Below are 26,642 nucleotides of genomic sequence, written 5' to 3'. Positions count from 1 at the left end.
GGTGTCTGTGTCCATTGGTTAGGCTTATTTGCTTGCAACAAGTCCTTTGGTTGCAAGTCCTTAAGTAGCAAGTTTTTAATGGGTAAAATCATTTCTACTCAGTGTCCTATAATCATATGTTATAGGAAAAGTTTCTGAGGACTGTTTATTGGCACAATGAAGGCACTGGAAAGTCCGTCATCAATGAAAAACAAAACCAAACTCAATTTTGATTGATTCATCTATTCTCAAATGCATTGATCAACATTATCCTTTTGTTATAATCATTAAAGAATAAAGTTTGAAAAACATTAGATTTAAGAAAGTCTAACAAACTTTTGTTTGTTAATCCTCACCAGAGAATATTGATTGTTACAGAGAGTAGAAGGGAGAGGGAGAGACAGAGAAAGAGAAACATCGATTGGTTGCCAGAGGCAGGGCTGTACTGTGATGTAATATGGAGCAAAGGCTCTGGACAGTGGCCTTAATCCTAGTCCCGTTGAAGACAACATTGGACTTTTTCCAGGGCTAGAGGTGGGGAGAGGGGACCTTGGAAGGCAACCACCTCAATTTTACAACATCATTAAAGCTTCCCACAAAATTCAATCCTCTTGTGGGGTCTCAGGAAATTCTTTTCTCAGTGGCACCCCAAGAACTCCACTTCCACTGGTAACAGGTGGGGACACAGAGGGCACCACACTGATAACAATATGAGCCATTATAAATCTTATTAAGGTTATGGATTGAGAGCGGAAACTTTAGAAGAAACATGAAGGACATGAGATTGCTTTCAATACAGTATCATGAAAAAGAATATTGATATAAATACACTTGAAAGACTGTTCCATTGTGCTTAAAAAGAGTTGTTCTTAAATACTGTTTAAAAAGAGAAATAGCTGCAGGCTATTATATGCATATAAGAGTTAGCTAAACATTTGTATTATCTCCAAAAGTGTCTTATACCAGAGTGAGAAGACTAGTATTTGCATGATAAAGTCACAGACTTGATGAAAAATTACTTAAAAAAAAACTTAGAGTCAACAGAAGTGATAATAGCAAGCAGATGTCCAGATTTGGACACATTGAGTCCAATTGTCATAGTATTTGAAAAGATCAAAATTGATTAGAATCCCACAATACAGAGGAAGAATTAAACAAAGTGATCATAACTTAGAACCACCCAGTGTTCAGGCTTTGTGCATTTTAAGATATAAAGATAATCCTCAAGGTCTTTTTGCTTTCTCCTTATTGCTCTTCAAAACAATAATTGGCAAATAAATTGCTCAAATAATAGTTTTTCTTTATTATTTGAGAATTTCAGGCTCATGGCCACAATCTCAGGAAGAGGATTTGATCATCCACTCCCAGATCTTTAAGTTAGAAGTTCTCAACAAAGACTGCATATTTGAATTATGTTGGCACCATGCAGTACTTTGCATAGCTTATCATAAACACTTATCTCATATGTTCCCATACATTTACACAAAAGGTTGATGTTAGCCCTTCTGTACTCCTAAGGCACCACCTCCTCCTTATCTATGTAACCAAGGAAACAGCCTTGTTTATTAGCCTGAAGAAATGTGGGCCAACATCTAAACAAAAGATTTGCTGTAGGAATATCTTGTTGCCCTAGAGACCTTTCTGTTTGCTGGTATTTACTTTCTTTACTCTCAACTCTAATGCCTGTCAGTGACAATGATCAATGTTATAATCAGTCTCAACAAATACCAGACACTCCATGGTGCTCTAAAGACTTCATTTCCTAACTATCAAAAAAGCAAATGTGTCCCATGCTCAATTTAGCTCATAAATTAATAGCCAGGGTGGCTTATGAGTGGTCTGTCATAAACACTTTTCACTTTAGGCTATATTTCACCTAAACATTTGTCTTATTTTAAAATAATTTTGAGGTGGAAGATGTTGTTCAGATTTTCACCTTCCCCCATGAACGCTGCAGTGACTAAAGATATTTCCATTTGCTTTTGTACCCAGGGCACTTTCACCTTCCCCCATGAACGCTGCAGTGACTAAAGATTCCATTTGCTTTTGTACCCAGGGCAAAGGCATATATATGACTGAGGCTCAGTGAACAGAGGGTTCCACCGATAACTATGTGTCTTAAGGGAGAACACAGAAACGCAGGGTCAGTTGGGAAATCATTCACAGCAGTGATGGGAAGATGGTGGTGAGATCCAGGAGTACCATTATCGGTGACAGAAGATCAGCGGGGGATGTTTCAGGGAATGTTATCTAGCGTGCTTATGTGACGTTGAAGACAACATTGGACTTTTTCCAGGGCTAGAGGGAGGGAGAGGGGGCCTTGGAAGGCAACCACCTTACTTTTACAACATCATTAAAGCTCCCCACAAAATCCAATAATGCCCAACTTTCTTTGATTTCTGGATCTGACAGCTTTCAAATGCATTATTTGAGTAGTTGTCTTACTGGAGGTTTGAATTGGTGGGATTCCTCCGTTGCTAGTGGGAGTGGGGTGGCTCTTGCAATATCATCAGAAAATGAATGTTCTAAGACTCACACTCAAGAATGAGTTATACCCCTCAGTCTGTAAAGCGCCATTGTTCTGAAACCCGGCCTGGGGCTCCAGCAGAGTCAAAAGCAGAGCCAGTGTCAAGAGCTTCCTTTCCATGATGGAACTGAGTCTGATGTAGCATTAGGCTGGTTTAGTCCATGGGTCCTTGTGTAGAGTCCACATGGCTGTGGCCATGTGGGTGAATGCAGGGGAGCGTGCTCCCTACAACATGCATCTGAAGAGAGCAAGAGGGCCAAGAGCCCAAGAGAGTAAGAGAGAGAGCCCCCTTTGTCCAGGAGTTTCAATATCAAATCTCCCTGTGTGTGCAGTGACCACACCTATTCTGGCCACTAACTTGTCCCCAGGTGTGACTGACAGGTGAGCATTTTCCTGCCATCACCCAGACCTTACTTGGCGTGTGTATATTGTCCAGTCCCTTCCCCCAGCGATCTGCAGAGAATCTGTAGCTTCCTGGCAAAGCTGTACAGATGGCATGCCTATGTTATCTAGTCTTCCCTTTACTCCTTTCCTGTTAATAATAACCAGGTTATTAATGATATCAGTTGTATATTATCCTGTAGGTTCACTTTTGCTTAAATTAACCAGAATTGTCTTTTGTTGTTTGCAACTAAAACCATGCATAATAGCACACTCTTCCAGTTTCACAAATAATAATGATCTAATTTAATTACATAATTGCTAGGATCAAGAACCATAGCATTTATTAGCAAAGCACCAACCTCTGAACTGTCTTCCTAGGATGCATTCCACATTTAGAATACTAGCCTCTCAAAAGTTGTGGAGAAATGGCAAATAGCAGAGTATTCATTAGCAGAACTCTCTTTTTTATCTTTATTGTTGAAAGTATTGCATATTTTTCCTTCTATTCCCCATTGGCTATCTTATTGGGACCCTCACAAGCAGAGATAGCAACTCTGTTTGATATTAGCTATTCCTGCTGTGATAGAGCTCTTTTACATAATTTATAGTCTATATTTTTTATGCAAAAAGTTGTTGGCAATGCTACTCTTGCTTTCTGTAAACCCACAAAGAGAAAAGTGAACTCACGTGATCTGAAGAGAAAATAGGTCAAATACTATGACAAGAATAGAATCCCTTGATAGTTATGCAAGAGGTAGATAAAGAAACCCATGTTTTTCAACAGAGATAGCTCTAAAGGCCTAAACGGGATAAAAGATGTCATATCAGAATCTCTTAGAGGTGGAGCATAGGCCTATATAGACTACATATGTTTTATATCTTCTAATAGTTCTACAGGTAATCCTGATATTTATCCCCACAGAAGAACCACTGTTTTATAGAAACTACATATTTAAGGAAAACATGCTTATAAAATGTCAAAATCACAGCCACTGACATCTATTAACATAAAAAAGAACTAATACTTACAATATTTTTCATTCCTTTCAGTATTAACTGTATTCTCATTTTTGTCTGAATTTTTTTTTCCTTTCACTGATTTGTATCTTGCCTCACAGTAATTGCCACTGTCTCTGGTTGCTTTTATGACCAGTTTTTCATTCATTTTCTCATTTATCAACATCAGTTCTTTCACACAGAAGACACGACCCTAGTTGTTTTTAACAAAAAGCCACCCTTAACTCTGCTCCATTTACAACTCCTTCCCCTATACCTGTACTCTGCACACTGCACACATTCCCACCCGAACATGATATTCCACAAAACCAACCAGTTAAAGGAGCAAGATTGAAAATCAAAATTTGATAACTTCATGAGACTTGCCAAAATACCACTTCAGTATTTAATACTAATATATTCATATATAGTGTCCCCTAAATTGTGTTTGTACTCATACAGATCAGAAAAAAGATTTTGAAAATATGATAAAAAACTTACATTGTTAGAGTGAAATAACATTTTTTTCTTTCATACATTATAGTTAATAGTTATGAATGCTAATAAACTTGTACATCTCCCAAAAATAGTGATAATGTTCTGTCATTTTCTGAACAACATAACTTACCATATAAATCCTGAAGAAATGAATTCATAATTGTACAATCAGAAAATTATGGGAAGCTAATTTTGATTACAACAGTGTTATAGAAGCTTTCAATGATCATGTTGCAGTTACCACATCAATCTTAAACTATGACCCCACACAACCCAAAGTCGCCTGAATTATTTCTGAAAAAGAATAGCATGGAAGTCACTTCTACATTTCATAATCGATATATTTAGTGGAGGCAGCAAGGTATCCATTCAATGAAATCCACCTGGATTGCCCTGTGGTTGATACATTGGTCTCATCTTGTTCTTCATCTTAGCTGTGTCTCCTAAATTTGGCTTACTGTTATTTTCACGCTTTCGAATGGTGAACTTCCATGTGAATTGTGTAAATTTCTCTGCTAACCTGGAGAGGACTCCTTGACCTTGGAAAAACACTTTGTGTAATTCTGTAACTGAGTTCACCACTAGCGTTCATCTCTCTGAAGCCCTGGGGATCTAAGATGCTACAATGTGCTGTCTATTATAGTACAACATTGACATCTTTAGATGCCAACTGTAAATCAGATTTTCCTTGTTGAAAAGAATGAGTAATAAAAATGCTTGTTTTTTATACTAGTATATGTTCCTCAATAATTCTCTGTACCTCCCCCCATATCTAAAATGGGTTGGATTATTTTGTAGTATTTATTGCCCATTCTGAACAGAATTAAATGATGCTTTATCAGACTATGTAAATTATTGGAAAATGCTAATGTCTAGACCAGAGCAGATGTTTAGCAATGATGAAAATGTTCCTCAGCATTGTCCAGTAGAGTACCCATTGTCACATATAACTATTAAGCACCCAAAAAATGGCTAGTATGGCTGAGGAACGGATCCTTCATTTTACTTAATTTTAATTAATTAAAATCTAAACTTAAAAATTCACATGTGGCCCTAACCAGTTTGGCTCAGTGGATAGAGCATAGGCCTGCGAACTGAAGGGTCCCAGGTTTGATTCTGGTCAAGGGCATGTACCGTGGTAGAGGGCACATCCCCAGTAAGGGGTGTGCAGGAGGCAGCTAATCAATGTTTCTCTCTCATTCATGTTTCTAACTCTCAATCCCTCTCCCTTCCTCTTTGTAAAAAATCAATAAAATATATTTTTAAAAAATTCACATGTGGCTAGTGGCTACACTATTAAACAGTTCAGCTCTAGACTGTGGTTTCTTTTAGGGCTTTTGTCTTTGTCTATTTGTATCTAGGATTGTGCCTGGAACATACACTGAGCGGCCAGATTATTATGACCACCCATCAGTACTTCATTGACACTTCCAAAAATACTGAATATTGAAAACTTCCTAAGCAAATACTCTCAAGGTTGTATTATTATTATTATTATTTGCATAACTAATTCACTTCATTGTACTGATAGGGCGGTCAAAATAATCTGGCCGGTCATAGTAATCTGGCCACTCAGTGTAAAATAAACAGGTTTCATTAATAATGTTTATTGAATTAATAAGAGAGTGAATTGTGTACTATGAGATTAGCTTCTGACTTTCAGAAAAACTGAAATAATAAGCATGCAGAAACTAGGACAGAGCACTGAGCTCAGAATAGTTTGTTCAATAAGTAATAGTTCCATGTATATTTTAGAGTAGCTTCTTGTAAAGTCGCTTCTGAATATGTTCCTTCACTCTGCAAAGCAAACAGGGAAGTCTGAACAACAGATGAACTCAGCAAACTAGACAATAGCACTTCAACTTTGAATTTGAAAGAATGTGAGTTCGGGGGCTACTGATCCAAGGAAACAAAGGCAAATAGTTTGCCTCTGTTAGCCAACCTTTCGGGTCTCACCCAGGGAAACTGTTCAAAGTAGAGGAAAGATGCAGAGGCAGGTGCTTTATTTTTTACAGAAGTGACAACAGATAATATCTCATTTGGAAGACGACTGGTCCTTTCAAGAAAACAGTACAGTAGTTCAGCCCATCTCAAGAGCATTTTTTTTTACCATATTGACACCGCCATCAATTCTTGCTTTATCTTTGTCTTCTATGTTTCATATGATAAAAATAATTGCAGAAAAGCAGATTTGTTATCTGAAGTTTTTGTTTCTCTCTCTTTTTAAAATATATTTTTATTGATTTCAGAGAGGAAGGAAGAGGGAGAGAGAGAAACATTAATGATGAGAGAGAATCATTGATCAGCTGCCTTCTGCACAGCCCCTACTGGGGATAGAGCCTGCATGTGCCCCCTAACTGGGAATCAAACCTAGACCTCCTGGTTCATAGGTTGATGCTCAGCCAGGTTGTTTCTCTCTCTTGAAAGTACTAAAAGAGTTGAATTCTATCTTCCCTTCCTTCCTTCCTTCCTTTCTTCCTTCCTTCCTTCCTTCCTTTTCTCTCTTTCTGGTGGACATGCACTGATTTTAGAGAGAGAGGAAGGGAAAGACAAAAACATTGATGTGAGAGAGAAACATCTACAGGTTGTCTTGTGTATACGTACCCAGACTGGGGATCAAACCAGCAACTCTGGTATACTGGGCAAAGCTCCAATCATCTGAGCCACACCAGCCAGGGCTCCATGCTAGTTTTTATAGGATTAGTTTTTTCTCATAAAATTTGAACTAGAATAAATTAAAGGGCTTCGTGGAAGTTAACAATGCCACATTGATGCACTATATTAATAATTATAACTATTTAAAAGTTAAGCTATCTTTTTATAAGTTGTTATCATTGACCCTGTCATAGCTTCCATAGTCTTGACCCAGAATCATTAACATTTATTAAAGGGCTCATGAAAATGTCCCCGAAATTTAAGGAAACTCTTTCTTTAGCCAATTAGTAGACAGAAACCCATTGATCGAAGCTTAATCCAGAAAAAAATTTGGACATATCCTGGGTTGGAACATGCTTGCAACAAGAACTAGCTCTTTGCACAGTAAGTTCTTGACATTTAAATTTCCTACTGCATTTGAATTAATTTAATGCAGCTCAAATTCAGTCCTTGGGGTAACATTAACCACATTTATGGTTTGGGCAGAATCTGTGGGATCTGAAGCAAGTCACTAAGTCTCTCAGGCCTCAGTTCTATCTGCTTAACCTGTGGGATGATAATGTGCAACAGACCCTATCTATATTAGTTTGCTAGGGCTGCAATAACAAAACCACAGACTAGGCAGTCTAAACAAAATGATTTATTTTCTTATAGTTCTGGACACGAGAAGTGTAAAATCAGGGTGTCTGCAGGTTTGGTTTCTCCTGAGGCCTCTCTTCTAGGCTTCTACCTGTGTCCTCACCTGGGCTTTCCTCTGTCATGAACATCCCTGGAGTTTCTTTATGTGCTCAAATTTCCTCCTATAAAGACCCCAGTTAGATTGGATTAGGACCCACTCTAATGGCTTCATTGTAACTGAGTCACTTTTGTAAAGGCCCTATTTTCAAAGACAACTATATTTCTAGTTACTTGGGGCTAGGCTTCAAAACACTAATTTTTGGGGGGAGGCACCATTCAGCCCATTACTACCTCTAATAGTCTATCCTGAGAGTTTCATGAGACTAGATTATGCTTAGCTTGGGTCAGGTCACCAGAAACCACCAATGCAGGAGTGATTGATCTTCTAGGAATATGTCCACATGACTTACATTATTTTATTATCTTCTGTGGTATTGCTAAACTCCCATGCTCTTTTGAATTTAAAGTCTTTAGTTTTTGAGAAGTAGATGAAGATAGAGGAAGAGAGAGAGAGAGAGAGAGAGAGAGAGAGAGAGAGAGAGAGAGATTCTAGCCATGATATCAGTTTAGTCCCTCTTTACCAGAGAGGATCTCTAGCACAATAATATCGAACATTTGTAGAATACTAAGTGGCAGACACTGTGCTAAGAGTTGCACACAAAAATACTTCATTTACCTGTCACAAGGACCTTATTAGGTAGGTAACGATACGATCATGATTTTGGGCATGAAGAAAGGGAGCACAGGGCTACTAAGTAGGGAAGCTGATTTTTAAAACTAAGTGGGGAAACTGATTTTCAAATAGTAGGATTTAGTGTGAAAATCAGGGTGATTTCTTAGTTCTGTTACTTTCTGGCCCTTGAAAAATTTCCTTTAATTTTCTGAATGCCTCCCAGTGCTATTTTACAGAGTTGTTGCAAAAGTGAATTAATATTTAAGGAAGCACTTTAAAAACTACAAAGCACATTACAAATATCAGTTATCTTTCTTTCATTATTTCCCAATAATTGATACAACTAAGCCAGCAGGTGATGGCATTCTTATTGTGAGACTGGCAGATTTATTCTGTGTTATCACTGTGAGACTAGTCATGAATGAGATGCCTATCTTAAGTCTAGTGAAGTGTGACTGAGATGAATTAAAATCTGTTAAGAAAAAATAACATAGAAGAGTTTACATTGTCAACCCATATTTGAATATGAGTTTTCACAGCAAGGGTGTATACTTTCAAAAACCGGGTAACCATATTTTATCCTTAAAATTACTGGATCAAACATTTAGAGAATATGCCGAAACCGGTTTGGCTCAGTGGATAGAGCGTCGGCCTGCGGACTGAAAGGTCCCAGGTTCGATTCCGGTCAGGGGCATGTACCTGGGTTGTGGGCACATCCCCAATAGGAGATGTGCAGGAGGCGGCTGATCGATGTTTCTCTCTCATCGATGTTTCTCTCTGTCTCTCTCCCTTCCTCTCTGTAAAAAATCAATAAAATATATTAAAAAAAAAACAAACATTTAGAGAATAAAAGTTGATAGTTCCAAAATGTGGTACAATATTACCTATAATGAACATAAATTGCATGAACCTTCAAGTTTTCACCCATTGTAAGATGACCTTTGGAAATTACTTCTGCAGCAATAAAACTAAACATTCAAGGATGATGCATGTGCAGTACATTAAGTTAGAAGTGTTTACATGACACATACTGCCAAAGATAAATTGGCAGATCCAAAAAAGCACCACTCCATATCTACTTTTTATTTATTTTTTTTCCATTTCACCTAAGCGAAAGCAATGAAATATCTGATTTAGAGGAATCGTTAAGCACTACAGCTTATAATTTTTTGTGCCTGGAGGTAAAATAAGGCAATGATAGCAGTAACCAGAATTATTGGGTCATAGGAAACCTGGTAGTAAATGACCTAAATCCTGCTGTGGCCTATTTAAGACTTTTGTTTTTCATGTTCCCTGATGGGCCTGGGAGGCATCCCGATCACCAGCACCCAGAAGGAGGAGGCACAGTCTTCTGGAGGTCCCACAACTTTAAAAATTTCATGATGCAAATTTTTGGGAGTAAAGTCTAAGATGAATGAAGAAAATTGGCTTCTTACATAGACATCTTTCATATTTCTTACTCTATATCTCTTACCTCTTCTCATTTACTCTTTCTCAGAGGAAGAGGTTTTTATCCTGCTGGGAAAGATAAACTCCTCTCCCTAAGAGTTTGAATATATTTTCTAATGTCTCTTCAAGTCCCTACTACATTCATTATATGATGCCTTTCCTGAAGCTTCACTTTCTTTCTTAATATAAACCACAGCTCACATAAATCTCGATTCTAATTTCTAAGTCAGGGGCTGGGAACCTTTTTCTGTCAACGGCCATTTGGATATGTATAACATCGTTCTCAGGCCATACACAATTATCACCTTAAAAATTAGCCTGCTATAGTTGGTGAAACATTTAATTGACTCATTCTTAATGCCTGGGCAGGGCCAGACCAAATGATTTCGTGGGCCTTAAAAGGCCTGTGGGCTTGATGTTCTCCATCCTGTTCTAAATAAAATAAACCAAAATACAACAACAAAAATAAGTCAACATCTTAGACTTTGTCATTCGCACAAATCATGTCTGTTCTTTTTATATTTTGCTATGAAACAAGCCATAGTTTTCTTAAACAATAATTTATGGTTATCACTCATGGTTCTGTGGGTTGACTGATTTCCAGTGGGCAAGTTTCACTCAGACTCTCTCATAGTGATGGGGAGTCATCTTCAGATACATTGCTAGTCTGGCATCTCTCTCTCTCTCTGTGCAGGTTCTTGTCATAGCTAGCGAGGTTTCCTCACAGATGGCAGTCTTGGGGTAACTGACTTTTTACATGGTGACCTGTTTTCTTCTGGGCAAACATCCTGAGAGCTAGGACGTGGTCACCATCAGGATCCATCTCTTAATGGGTGGGATGTCAAAGAATCTGGGGTCACATTAAATCTGTCACATATATCTCTTTACTTACCTTCACTGCAAAAAGTCATGTAATTAGCCTACACCTTTGCTTCTGTCATGTCTTCCCTACTCATTATGTCAACCACACACTTATAGCTATTATTGAGAGCTTATAATTTGCCAGGCATTATGTCAGTACTTTTTTTAATATAACCTCAAGTAAAACCTATAAACCAGATATAATTACTATTGTAATCTGTATTTCAATACGTTTTTATTTATTTTAGAGAGAGGAAGGGAGAGATAGAGATAGAGATAGAAACATCAACGATGAGAGATAATTATTAATCGGCTGCCTCCTGCACGCCCCCTACTGGGGATGGAGCCCACAACCCTGGCATGTGCCCTGACTAGGAATCGAACCATGACTTCCTGGTCCATGGGTTGATGCTCAACCATTGAGCAACAGGGGTCAAGAGCATAATCTGTATTTTAAATACGAGCAAACAGAGCCATAGGGATTTTAAAGTTTCTTGTCCAGGGTCACATAGCTAGCTTCTTAGCTGGCTAGAAATTTAAGGCCACTTTGTTCTATCTCATTTATTCTTTAATTCCACACAATGTGCTTTTTATGTACTTGAACTTTTCTTCAAGAGCACTATTGATTTTCTTTTTATCTAGACCAAATGACTTTTTATCAGATATTCCTTGATCTAGCTGTGACTTTTGATCCTGGGGACTAATCTATCTTCTTGGGATGATTATGTCTTGATTTCAATGATAGCATTTGACTTCAGGCCTCCTTTTACATCTATGGAAATCATTTTTCTTAATCTCATTAAAGTTTACAGATTCAACAACCATTTCACTACTCACCTGACTCCAAATATTTTATATTTAGTATTCATCGTGCTCCTAAATTCAAGTTTTATAGTTTTAAAATCTTCGCTAGTCATTTCTGCCCAAGTGTTCTGCCAGTATTTAAACTCAACATGTCTCTTTTCTTCTCAAACTTGTTATTGACCTTTTTCTCATATACCTTATTTCTGATAAAGAGAACCATCACACTCTTGTTTCCTAAGGCTCAAAATGTTGGTGAAGTGAATACTTAATTTTTGTCTATCTTAAGTCTCCTCCTTTTGGAAAACCCTTCTTCTCTGTCTCTCACTTCTTGGTATTGACAAAAGGTGGATCCAACTTCAGCTCCTGGTTTGAACATTTGATTTAAACTGAGCCATTGAGAGTCATATCCTGCTTTGTGGCTAAAAGACGGGGAAAATGCTCCCCTTCAGCGGTTCTCAACCTGTGGGTCGCGATCCCTTTGGCGGTCAAAGGACCCTTTCACAGGGGTCGCCTAAGACCATCCTGCATATCAGATATTTACATTACGATTCATAACAGTAGCAACATTACAGTTATGAAGTAGCAATGAAAATAATTTTATGGTTGGGTCACAACATGAGGAACTGTATTTAAAGGGCCAGAAGGTTGAGAACCACTGCTAGATGAAGATTGTCTAGCCTCTAGGATACTGTAATTCTGGAAACCAGGAACCATCTTCACAACCACATGTGTGGAACTTGCCTGAAGATGAAGCCAGCAATGGAAAGCAGATCTGAGAAACAGTAAAAGGCAGAATGTCTTGATTCAAATATATGAACCAAGAAATTCTCACTTTAAAGCAAGTTTGAGATGGCTTCCTGTCGCTTGTAATCTACAAAATCCTGACTGATGCCACTGCCATTGTATTGGACTCCCGCTGTCTTTTCCAGTTCCTGTTAATTCTACTCCTATACAGTCTCTTCCGTGTATTATCACAGCTACCACCCTTACTCAAAACGTCATCATCTGTCATCTAGGGTAAAGCAATAGCCATCCGCCTGTTGTAGAACTTCACTGTTCCAATAAATCTTTTTCACTGCCGTCAGAATGATCTTTTAAATCACAGTTTTTATTTTATCAAACTTCTTAGCTTGTCATTCAAGGCCATTCACAATCTGTCTGTATTTATCCATAGAAACTTATCTTCCAATTCACTAAATCATGTAGGAGAATGCAGTGCTTAAGAGCACAGATTCTGGAGTCAGATTCCTGAGTTTAAATCCTGGATCTGCAACTTAGCTATCTAAATTGATTAAGTTTCTTCTAAATGCATCAGTCTCTCCATTTATGAAATGGAAATAACAGTACCTACCTCAATGCTGTTATGAGAATTAAATTAATTAATGTTAGTAAAGCACTTTGCAAATATCTGGCACATAGTAATTGCTAATTAAAGAAATTAAAATGCTGGAGAGCAGGAGTTTCATTTTCTTTCTTTTTTATTGTGGTCCTTGTGCCTAACACATTCTGATTTATGGGACACCTGGATTAGGAGATGAATGAATGAATGAGAACAGCCTCTGCTCTCTCCAAACAAAGCTCCTTGCTCCCCAAGAAAGTCGACCTTTATGTTTCTACTATTTTTGTTGTTGTTACTACTCACTTGAGGATATTTTTACATTGATTTTTAGGGAGAGTAGAAGAGAGAGGGTAAGACAGAGAGAAACATCAATGTGAGAGAAACGCAAGGATTGGTTGCCTCCTGCATAAGTCCTGATAAGGACCCCCAGGGAGGAGCCTGCAACCAAGGTATGTGCCCTTGATCAGAATCAAATCTGGGACCCTTTGTTCTGCAGGCTGATGTTCTATCCACTGAGCCAAACCTGCTAGGGCATGTTTGTACTTTTGTGCCTTTATATATGCTGTGAGTTTGGTCTGGCAAATTATTTTTCTCTAATATATATATGAGTGCTACTTCTACTTCAATACCTTACTCTAATGCTGCCTGCTTGAATAATTGCTTTAGATCCCTCTAGCCAGATTTAAATGAAACTTCTCCAAAAAAAACTCATTCTGATTTATCCAGACTTCTCTAATGGCACATATTTTTCCCTGCCTTGCATTAGAGTGATTTATGTATGTGCATTACCTTCTTTCTAAAGAATAATGATTATAGAAGGTGGAAGAAGAATTATCTTTGTAGTATCTCATGACACCCAGCACAGGGTTTTGCATGTTGTAGACATTCAATATTATTTTGTGTTACTGTGTATGATTATAATGCACATACAAACAAGTGATTTATTGCCAGTAGAAATAAAGTAAGGATATGTCAATATTGAGGCTCTAATTAGACTATGAAAAAGAAATGTTGCAATAGTAGTGAGCCAAATAAGGCTGAAGACTTTATATTTCACTAAACCAGATCAGACCACACACAGACCAAAGCTGAAAAATTGGCTTTATCTGTTTATAATAGAGAAAATCACATAGTAGACTTACTGCAAGTATAATACATTATAATAAAGTAAAATTAAACATCATTTTGAGAAAATGAATAATGTTACAATAAAAAATAGCAGATATATGAAAAGAAATAATCTGGATGCTTAACTGATGAAATGGGCAAATTTAAATAATAAATGAGATCAGATCATCTGGAAATAGACTCAAGAATCATCTTGGAATGTGCACTTAAGGGTCCTCAGGTCCTCAGTCATTGATTTATTATATCAATTGCTAAATCCAGGTCTATAACCCTAACTATCTAGTTAGATGCAAAAAATTACCAAGTATATCTAAAGAACTAAGAAGTTAAATAAGTCAAATTCATAAGGCAGAGTAGAATGATGGTTGCTAGGGGCTAGCAAGTGGGGGAAATAAGGAAAAAGTTGAAAAGAGAAACAGTTTGTTATAAGGTAAATAAGATCTGAGGCTATAATATATAATATTGTGACTACAGTTGCTAATACTATAATTGAAATTTACTATAACAAGTGTGTTAGGTGATGAATGTGTTATCTTGGAATTCCTTTCACAATATATACATACTAGAGGCCCAGTACATGAATTCATGCACGGGTGGGGTCTGGCCAGCCCACTCCAATAGGGGCTGATCAGGCCTGGCCGGCCAGGGGGGAGGGGCCAGGGGCAGTTGACCAGCCCGCCCCGCCCCTGGTCAAACTCCCAGTTGAACTCCCAGTCAAGGGGACAATTTGCATATTAGTCTTTCATTATATAGGATATCAATCATCACATTGTACACTTTAAAATCTTGTGGTTTTATTTGTCAACTAGACCTCAGTAAAGCTGAAAAAAGGGTAGTTAAAATAGATATAGGGATGGAATTTAGAAACAAATTTAAATCCATAGATTTAGCATTCTGTATTCAACTTCAACAAAAGAGTAATGACCAGATTGCAATGATTAGAATCTTATTTGCTTAATGTTTAGGTTGAATTAAAGCATTAAGTGACTCTGGAAACTCATATTAGAATTGTTAAGACATTTCATTGTTTATGATTGTAATTTTAAAGTTTAAATGTTTGGTGAACTCTTATTGGCTATATGCACATTTTATTAGTTTTATTAGTAGCATATTAATAATTAGAAAATGATAAACTACGTTGTAAATTAGACAAAGTATAAATAGAAATAAGCACATTTGTCTTTTCGCTAAGTCTGCTTGATTATTAATGAATCTACCACAAACTGAAGTGTAGATTTGCCAATAATAAATCAAGCTCAAATACTTAATAATGATATGAATAAACCCTATAGTGAAGTGTGAAGAACATACATCATAACTCTTTAGAGTAGTCCTCTAAATGGAAAACTTTTGTCAAGAAGAGCAAGTGACCTAAAATTCTTAGGACTGTGAATTTAAGTTGCATGATCACTGAAAAGAAAGTCCTTAAAGAAAACCAGTAAGAGTATAATTCACAGAACACCTCTAAGATATACTTTGCTATGACTGTATTAGTTTGCTAGGGCTACCACCCTAAGAACCTCATATTAACCTGATTACCTCTTTATAGACCCTGTCTTCAAATACAGTCACATTCTGATGTATTGTGAGTTAGAACTTCAATATACGAATCAGGAAGGCGGGGGATTCAGCCCATGAACAATGACTTATTTTACCTTTTTGGTGTAAAATCACTTTTTATAATGTTAATAAAATGTAAACAAGTTGTAAAGATAATTTTATACACTTTTTAGAAGAGAGAGTCCAAACCTTATGGATATCTGTTCATAATAGTCATATAACGATGGGAGAGCAAAATCCTATATAAATACCATGAAGAACCTAACTTAAGATAGACCTCAGATTTTATATCCCAAACTGCACTACAAAGGAATCCCAAGATCATTTCATATATCACCAAGCAAAATAGTGTTTTTAGAAGAATGACAACCTGGATCAGTCACAGGCAAAATTGTGAAATATCAAAATGTTACTTTTATCACCTTTCATTTTTCATTTAAAAAGCCATCTTGGACAGGGAATTAAGTCCTTATCAAAACTTTCACAGTTTACTCTCACACTTTTAGCAACAGAAATCCAGCACTGCATCTCTGGAAGTATCTGGCCATATTTATCAACATTAAGTTGACTCAGATATCCTACTTTTGAGAATCTGTTATTGATATACTTACCATCCAATGAAATGATGCCACTGCAGAGATAGTTTTTTGCAGCATTTTTATAGTAGCAAAAGACTGAGATGACCTACCAGTCTACCAATAAGGGAACAACTAAATAACCATGTTATAGCCGCACTGGAATACTATACAGCTGAGAAAAAGAATGAAGAATTCATTTTTATTCATAGTGAAAGTCATCCAAGGTATGTTGCTAAGAAAACACTGATAAAAGAAGTAGAAGGAGAAGGAATGGGAACAAAAATTTTTACCCCAAATTTTTATACTGTTTGATTTTGAATCATGTGCATTTGTTTTTTCCTAAAGAAAGGAAATATTTTTAAAAAGGCTTTATTTATTAGTTTAGAAAATATGGTAATATTCATGTGGGATATGAAAATGTCATTTTATATCTTAAATTCTTGTGTTCTATACAGTTAAGCATTTGTCTTAGAAGAAGGACTAAATTATATGGCGATCTTATTTTTTGAGCATCTTACTGTGTGCCAGGCAACAAAGCCCATTTTGATTGGCTGATTTTCTTTTTACTGTGGTGAAGTTCACACAATATTAAATTCACAATTTGAACTATTTTAAAATGTATAATTTTGTAGCATTTAATACATTTACAATGTCATACACCCATCAACACTACCTAGTTCCAGAACATTTTCATCACCTCAATGATTTTTTAAATATAGGAACCTTCTTGCTGTAATATATTTCTAGAAAGAGAAAAGAGAAATAGCAGCATTTCTTAGAGTCCTTATTTGTGAAGGTAATAACAAAGGGATTAAAAATGCCTTGGCATGAGCAGATACAATGGATAAAGTCTAGTGTTGTGTTGTCTATTTCACTGAATTTCATTATGGCTCTTCAGTCCATGGCAGTGACATAATAGTTTAAGAATTAGAACCCATACTTTTGCAAGGGGAATAAGTAATGCCCTTGTAAGTAGAACATGATCCAATTTAATAAATAACAGTTTTCATTATTGATATTCAAATTGAACAGGGGAAAGGGAAAGGAAATTGAAATATTCGAGGGACTACTATGTACCAATCATTTGTGGCAGGTTTTCCTCATATATTGTCTAGCCATATTTTCACGATAAACTTGAGACTAAGTGATGTGTCAAAGGTGATGGAGTCAATATGATGGAGCTGGAGGTTAAGCCTCATCCTTTTATTACACGTCGAAGGCTCTTTTCACTTTACTGGACATGAAGTATAATAGCAATCTAAGACTCAGGTTATTTCAAATGAAAAAGTCAAACATACAAACTACATCTACTCCAAAGCTATCAAAAGGTATTGATATAAAGTGTATGTAGGCAATATCTGAGAAGAAAAATATTATTAAAGTAAAACCAGGGAAATTATGTTAGTCATTTCTCCACTACTTTATAAAGTGTTCTTTGAGGAGTGATGCTTAATTTTCTTTTATAAGATATTCATGACATAGGAAAAATGTTTTGAAAATTTATATTTATATATTGGTATCTTTATTCCTAAGAGAAGGGAAATGCTTCATATTAATTGTATCTCAAAATTTTTTCTTTATCTTATAATGACACTATAAATTTAGTATTTTTTTTACTTAAAAAGGTATTAAGACTACTTTAAGAAGCTTAGTATGTTTCTGCATATAATTGAGTGAAGTTTCACAATTACCATCACACAAAGTCTAGTATATTTTTAGATTTATTTTAATTCATCTACATATATTGAAAAATATATTAGAAACCTCATAAACAGTTAATCGTGATAAATTTATTAGTAGTTAATTCAGAATGACTTAATAGGGAATTCTCCAATTTTTTAGTATTTATTGAATAATAACCCCCAATGACTCTTCTATTTAAATTAACCTGAGATATTTTTTCCTTTCATATAATCAATTAATATGTACTACATTATTAAAGATCATATAGTAGAATAGAATATTACTCAGCCACAAAAAAAATGAGTGAAATATTTCCATTTGTGACGGCATGGATGAACCTAGAGTATATAACGTAAGTAAAATAAGTCAGACAGAGAAAGACAAACATCATCTGATTTCACTTATATGTGAAATCTAATGAACAAATAAAATAGAAACAGACTCATAGACACAGAGAATAGACTGATGGTTGCCAAAGAGGAAAGGGTTTGGGGGGCCGGGAGAAAAAGGTGGAGGGATTAAGAAATACAAAATGGTAGTTACAAAATAGCCATGGGGATGTGAAGTACAACATATGAAATATAGTCAATAATATTGTAAGAATTATGTATGGTGCCAGGTGGGTACTTAAAATTTGGGGTGACCATTTTGTACATTATATTGTCTAACCACTATGCTGTACATCTGAAACTAATACAAAACAATAATGACTACATAAGTAAACTGTAGTTGAAAATACAATAAAAATAAAGATTAAATGTTAGAAAATTATATTGCATAAAGTACCTCAAGTACAAACCTCTAATATATAGCAAAATCACACATATATGTGAGAGGCTAAGACAACAGAGATGAAAAATCATGTTTCTTATCTAATAAAATAAATGTTTATAAAATCGAGATAAGAAGTTATTTAGTAAAAATACAAATTTGTTTTGTAGGTTTGACTGTAAGAGAAATTACTAAGGTAAGTGAATAAGGTAAAATACTGTTTCTTAACTACTATGCTATTTGGAAGTTCTAAATATCATTTCCATTGGGATAATGCACCTCTAATATTCAAAATCCTGGTTTTAGAACTAAAATTGTTGCCACTAATGACATACTAGGCTAGTCATTAAACATTGATTTTAAAATTATGTATATTCAACTATGTCAGGGAAGAAATGCCATTTTTAAACTGTTTGAAGTGGATTCCTCCAGTCTAAAATCTCTGCTATTCTAATTAACAAGTCAAGAAATTCATATTGTCAATATACCATAAGATCCACAGGATATTTAAATGAGTAAAAAATAATTTACTGCATTCAAATAATCTCAAGTTTCTCAGGCCAGAAGCTTCATCTTTTTAAAAATAAAATTTTCTAATCCTGAATATCTAGATAAACCTCAGAGTTATTAAAATTAAACTAAAGCCAAAGTAAGCTTGCATTTGTACTAGGAAGGCAAACCATCAGTTTTGTTATATTTTATGAAATTAATAAAAGTTGTTTTCACATATACCATAATGTTCTGGGAAACACATTTTATTTTTTTAAACCACAATTCTCATGAAATTTAGATGTGAAGAAAAAGTAGCAGGTTAGTTTTTTTTCTTTCTTTCTTTCTTTTTTTCTTTCTTTCTTTCTTCTTTCTTTTAATGATATCTAATTTCAGCTAAAGGCTAACTTGATATGAATGATAAAATATTTATGTAAAAAAACAAATGAAAGTTTTAGCTTTTTGATCTCAAGAATATAAATGTTCTTCTGGGGATCTAAAATAATGTTTGAGGCTACTAGGGGAGAATATTTGGAGTTGTCAGTTGTTAGTGAGTAGAACTTTAAGTGAGAGTGTATGAACATGTTTTGGATAGACAAAAACAATAAAGCAGAAATAGTTCTGCTAGCCCTAGCTGGTTTGTCTCAGTGGATAAAAAGTTGGCCTATGTATTGAAGGGTGCCGGATTCAATTCCAGTCAAGAGCACATGCCCAGGTTGCAGGCTTGATCCTCAGTAAAGGGTGTGCAGGAGGCAGCCGATCAATGATTCTCTTTGATCATTGATGTTTCTATCTCTCTCTCTACCTTTCCTTCTTCTCTGAAATCAATAAAAAAATAATATATATAAAAGAAATAGTTCCACTAGAGGTTATTCTTATGATCCATTTAATTTAAATCAGGAAATATTGTTAGAAACCATTGCACACAAACTTTATTTTAAACTAGAGGCCCAGTGCATGAAATTCGTGCACTAGAGGGGGAGTTCCTCAGCCTGGCCTTCACCCTCTCACAGTCTGGGACCCCTCGCTCCTTACTGCCCACCTGCTCGCTGCTCCTTAGCGCTGCTGCAGAGACGGAAAGGCTCCTGTCACCACTGCTGAGCTTGCCACCATGAGCCTGGCTTCTGGCTGAGCGGTGCTCCCCCTGTGGGAGCCCACTGACCACCAGGGGGCAGCTCCCATGTTGAGCGTCAGCCGCCTGGTGGTCAGTGTGCATCATAGTGACCAGTCGTTCTGGTTGTTCTGCTATAATGGTTGCTTTTGTTTTATAGATGTTAAGAAACTGAATGAAAAAAAAGCACTATTAAATTTATATAGCCAATTAGTAGCAATAATTAGAAATTGATCCCAAATCGTTGAATACCCAGTCCATATTTTCCCTGTAAGAATGGAGAATTCCAGAAGCTAGATATTCTATGTAGGGTTCTGATATAATTTCAAGGAAACGGAGTCATGGTAAAGACTAACATTGTTTTTCCCCTCATCTATAATAATAAAAACATAATATGTTAATTAGACTGGACAGCTGAACGACCTTCTGGATGACCTTCCGGACAAAGCCGGGGCTGCAAGGGCCGAGGCAAGTTGCTGCAGCTGTGAAGGCTGAGCCCCTTGCACGAATTTCATGCATTGGGCCGCTAGTACTTTATCATGCTTTTCAGCCTGCATTGGTTACTATAATTTTACCAGACTTGAAATAAAAAGATTTTCACTTTCTTGATACTTCCAAATCCCTAGCATCTAGTAAATAATTTATACACAATATGTAAAGAATTTAACAGTATAAATAAGTAAATTTGCAAGAGAATATATGTGTATAACTAATGTAACATGTGCAGAGGAGGATAGATTGCCAGCTATGACAGACTTCCTGTTTGAGCAGCAGTTTCTTTTTTTTTTTAAATATATTTTATTGATTTTTTACAGAGGAAGGGAGAAGGATAGAAAGTTAGAAACATTGATGAGAGAGAAACATCAATTCAGCTGCCTCCTGCACACTCCCCACTGGGGATGTGCCCCCAAGGTACATGCCCTTGACCGGAATCAAACCTGAGACCCTTCAGTCCACAGGCCAACTCTCTATCCACTGAGCCAAACCAGTTAGGGCTGAACAGCAGTTTCACATAAATCCTAAGAAAGACCAATCTGCTCTTTGAAAAATAAAGCCCCTCCTCTCACCTTTCTCAGTATCATATGCACACTAACCTGAACTGAATGCATCAGAGGCACTCTACCAATGCTTTCCAAGTATTCGCAATATTGTGTTTGATAACAAAATAAATAATGTATCTCCAACTTACATAGGAGTAAACTCAAGCTTCAATGTAGTTTGTACTCAGGATGACTGACTCTAGGGCAGTGATGGCGAACCTATGACACGCGTGTCAGAGGTGACACACGAACTCATTTTTTGGTTGATTTTTCTTTGTTAAGTGGCATTTAAATATATAAATAAATATCAAAAATATAAGTCTTTGTTTTACTATGGTTGCAAATATCAAAAAATTTCTATATGTGACACGGCACCAGAGTTAAGTTAGGGTTTTTCAAAATGCTGACACACTGAGCTCAAAAGGTTCACCATCACTGCTCTAGGGCCTATGGTTGTAAGTAACAGTCATCTATACTGCATATACACTTTAAAATATAAGACTAGACTTTCTAATTAAAATAATATTTTTAGCATCATCCTTATAATATGTAAAAAAAGAAAAAGAAAAACAGTGCTGGTCTTAGGAATTTAGATTAAGCATTTAGATAAACCATTTATTATCAGTCACTTGCTCTAACCATTAATGACTATTGTATATCATGACAATATTTCATAAGCATTTACTATTTGCAAAAAAGAAACCCTTCAAAGATAATATAAAATGGAATTTTATATGAATGACTGCTATCTAAGAATACTGTTGTTGTTTTTTTAAGTGGATTGCAGGTATATTATCTTATTTAAATATATATATATATATTGATTTCAGAGAGGAAGGGAGAGAGAGATAGAAACATCAATGATGAAAGAGAATCATTGATCAGCTGCCTCCTGCATACCTCCTACTGGGGACCAAGCCCACAACCTGGACATGTGCCCTGACCAGGAACCAAACCATGACCTCCTGATTTATAGGTTGATGCTCAACCACTGAGCCACACTGGCCAGGCCTGATTTTTTTTTATGGTTTATAAAAATGTGTTAAAATTCAAAGTTTTTGATCTTCTATATTATGAGCATCCACCTAGCTGCCTTTCAACTGTCAGTCAGCTGCATGACTGTTGTCATAAATGACTGGAAATTTTCAGGGTAATTTTGCTTAAAACTCTTTCTCCAAGCCTTGTGGGTATGGCTGAGTGCACTTCTCTGCTCTCAGTAATATCAATGTGGAATATGCTTCCTTGAAAAAACAAGCTTAGTTTCTTTGAGTTGGAATGTACTGGGCCTATGCTGTACTCTGAGGCAACACTGGTACCTGGAAATGAAGAAAATGACCTTCCATTCATCTCTGGCTTCTGACTGACCACAGAGCTTTTGGAATTCAGTACATCTTACTAAGAACCTGAGTCATAGGAGGAATTTACAATCTCCTTGATCTTCTTAAGCCACAGGCTTATTTTAAAAGCTTACAATGTATTCAGTGCTTAAAAATGAACAGGCAGAATTACTCTGCCATTCTAATGGAAAGACCTCAGCTGATGCATGCACAAAAACACATATATAAAAATGTTTACCACATAGTAATAAAATGAAAATAGTTTGAATGCTTTCACATCTAAATACAGTAAAACATGTTACCAATAACTGAGAACAGATTAATAACATGGAAAACATTTACTCTATTAATATTAAGTGAAAAATCATATTATTAAACAATATACATAGTATATAAAATATTTATAAAAAGCAAAATATTCATATAAGTATACATTTGATTAAACACTAAGATAATTTTCAAAATAGTGGAATTATAAATAATTTTTATTTTTGTGAGTTTCTAAGTATTTTTTTAATTTTGTCTACTAGTATAAGAAATACATAATGCTTTTTTTTACCTTAAGACTTTTAGATTATTTTTATGTTATGTAAAAGTTAATGGAGACAGAAAGAAATTACACCAAGAAATTCATTCTACTCATACTTATTCCAAAATTTTATATCTGAACTTCCTAGTTCCTAGAAAACTGAGGAAAATTCAATAGACTGTGCATCTTTCACTCTGTGTCTGTCTATCTATCTATCTATCTATCTATCTATCTATCTATCTATCTATCATCTATCTATCTACAATATATCTATCATCTTTTTATCTGTCAGTATCACAAATAATTTGAAAGCCTTGAAATTAACTTGTTATGGAGCTTTCAAGAATAGATGCGAAGCAACATACTGATAATATTTATACTAGTAGATTGAAAAACAATTTCACTGGTAATACTGGTGATTATTAAATATATTGGCTTTTGAAAAAGACACAGACATGTTTTGTAAAGAAAAAGCTAGAGAGGCTTAAGTACCCTGTTCTATCTCTTGGTTAAGCTATGCAGCTTTCCTGGATTAAGCTAGGCATAGTGTTAAACTGAAATTTTGTAAAAAATATTGCGGAGGGCAAAGTTAAATGGTTAAGTTGCCTTGTTGCTTCCTGGTGAGCTGGCATAATGTGGGAACTGAGCTTGATGATCTTGAGCAGTAAATGGTCAACATGTCCTGTAGATGAATGTTTCACACAGTATGTTTCTTAAGGGTGGACTACATTCTGATAGCATTGGATGATTCCTGGTTTATCACAATCCTGACTACTTTCCTCTTGTTTTCAAGGGAAGCTGAATTCAAATATTACAAATGTGAGGTTGATAGAAAGAACAGCTCTTCTTTTCTTGGTATAAAATAGAAATAGCTTTATTATGTTTTCTGATCATTAAATTAATGTCTTTAATACTGAAATTCAGATGTAGAAGAAAGTGTGAAGTAGAAAGTAAACCACCAATAATTCCATGGTGCTAGTGTTATCATTTGCACATGACACTTAGTTATTAACATGTATGTCTATACACATATAAATATTCATATGAATATAAATATACATAAAATATGAATGTGTATAAGTTATATGTATTAACCTAGACTTACACAACATGATGACATAATATGCTGTGGAAATCATTTGTACTTAAAAAAATACATAATAAATTTCTGGTTTTCCATACAAGTAAAAAGTATAGACAGGGTGTAGCAAAAGTTAGTTTACAGTTGTGAGACAGAGTTTATTCTTAGATTATTTATTAATTATGTTATTTTCCATACAAACAACTGTAAATCTACTTTTGCTCTACCCTGTATATAATGTATTTAATGGTAAGAAGATCTAGAATATGTTTTCAGTTATATAATGTATTTAATGGTAAGAAGAACTAGAATATGTTTTCAGTTAAAGAAAGATCCATATGTTCCACATTTTAGTCCTAAAAAACTAATGAAAATAAGAGCGACTAAATGGTCTTCTTACCATACTATAATTCTCTTTAAAGGAATTGTTTAGAAATAGTGTCATAACATTTTATGCATCAATGTATTTATAGGAGTATATCTGTACAGATAATTAGGTATGAATGGACATATTTAATTTACATCTGTGTATGAATATGTGTGCATATTCATATGTGTGTTTTGCAGTTGACATTTATGCTTAAATTCATGTGAGCATTATTTTAATGCTTGGGATAATAATGGAAATATTGGTACACAGGTTTCCCTCAGAATACTCCTTGCTGCCAAGGGCACTGGTGTGTTGGCACAACTATTAAACATTCACAATCATCATCCATTACGTGGGCATCATCTCTCCGTTTGAGTGGCATTTACCACCTTACCTGTTTAGCGTTTTATACTCCATATGTCTTAATGTCTTTTCTTTCTAAGACATTTTATGGACAATGATAAAAAGTAGGAATGCAGATGAAAAGTATTCTGTCTCTCAAAGCTGCAAATTCAACCGCAAGGGTTTTATTTTAGCACATTTCAGAGCTGCCTGATTGACTACACCATACACTGAAGAATGAACGGCAATTGAGACCAATCATGCTGAACTGAAAGGAGTGTGGAAGGAAACATTTTTTAAGTAGAGTTCAACTGTAAGAGATAAACATTATTATTCTACATGAAGAAACAGCATTTTCTTTTTCATCGAAAAGCTCAAAAGAAGATTTTACCCTGGAATATCCTTTGAAAAATTCTTGTTATACTATCTGCATTAAACAAGTTATGTAAGTCTAACACTTGATACTTTGGTAGCCAGTCATAGCTTTATTCAGAGGTGGAAATATGAGCTGAATGGTGGACCGGTTCTGGGCAATGGATAACCTTGCTAAGGTCAGAAAACATCAAAGCTATCATTTCTGAGTTTTCTGATAGGAGTCTTACTTAGACATTATTCTGATTATAGTTTTGTCAAGGTGATTCCTAACCATTTTACATTATAGCACATATTTGAAAATGATAATATCTCGATATGAGCCATAAGTACAGTTGGTTATGCACAGTTGGAGAGCAGACGGTACGTACTGGCAGCTGCAGGCTCCCCCTGGCCTGGCAGGTGAGCCGTGTGAAGCATGGCAAAAGGTATGGCCCAACAGACAGGGGATTTTGCTCTACTGGATCTGTATGTTGCAGTGAGGAATATACTGCAGTGCCTCCGCACAGCTAATCAGCATACCAGCAATGTGGATAGGAATGACATTATTCAACGTAACAAATTTCATATAAAGAAAAGCATTAAATAACCAGAAGTATACGTTTGCAAAAATGTTTAAACTTCAGGCTGTGAAAAAATTTTACAAAGCTTAACTCTAAAGTTAGAATCTTATAATGGCAAAAGTTGAAAAGCTCAACTACATAAAAATTTAAAATATATGTACTTCAAATGGAGAAAAAATAGCATACAAAAATTTTAAAAATAAAAAAAAACTTTCTATATAAACTTGTAATACAAATTCACTAATAAAAAGAAAGGGAAAATCAAGTGTTCCAGAAATGAAATACAAATCTACATATATAAAAACCAAGTGACCTAAATGCCGGAATGACCAGAACGACCGAAAGACCGGTCACTATGACACGCACTGTGATGGCCAACTAGCCCAATTGGGGCCCCAATTGCCCCCCCCCCAACCTTCTGCAGCTCCTCACCCCAGCAAGCTCCACTCCTAATCAGCCCCCCCACCCCAATTGTGGGCGGAGCCAGCCAAACTCCTGCAGGCCCCCCTGCCAGCCCCACCCCCAATTGGCCCCCATCGGGGTGGGTCAGCTGGACCCCACCCATGCACGAATTCGCGCACTGGGCCTCTAGTAATATATAATAGAAATGAAAACAAGTTCAAATTAATTAATGATCCAAGAGGAACACATAGAACAATATGCTACTTTCTACCAGAAATTGATCAAATGGGATACTATTCAATATAATCAAGCATTCAGTAAACATATGCATTCATTTTTGTTGGTAAAATTATAAATCATTATGTCTTCAGATGACAACAAAAATCTTCAATAGCTGCATACCCTTTGACTAGCCATTTTTCTTATAAGATTTTTTCTCTAGG

At 35.7% G+C, this 26,642-nt stretch overlaps 1 protein-coding gene across 1 annotated transcript in view; it reads right to left on the bottom strand.

Annotated features, from left to right (window-relative positions):
* NAALADL2 (N-acetylated alpha-linked acidic dipeptidase-like 2) overlaps window positions 1-26,642 on the bottom strand; it is an 825,315-nt gene that overhangs the window by 252,368 nt on the left and 546,305 nt on the right. The gene's annotated exons all lie outside the window — the stretch shown is intronic.

The sequence above is a fragment of the Myotis brandtii genome, unplaced genomic scaffold (assembly GCF_000412655.1).
Source record: "Myotis brandtii unplaced genomic scaffold, ASM41265v1 scaffold432, whole genome shotgun sequence".
Classification (NCBI taxonomy): Eukaryota; Metazoa; Chordata; class Mammalia; order Chiroptera; family Vespertilionidae; genus Myotis; species Myotis brandtii.
This window is presented reverse-complemented; position numbering and strand designations above follow the sequence as displayed.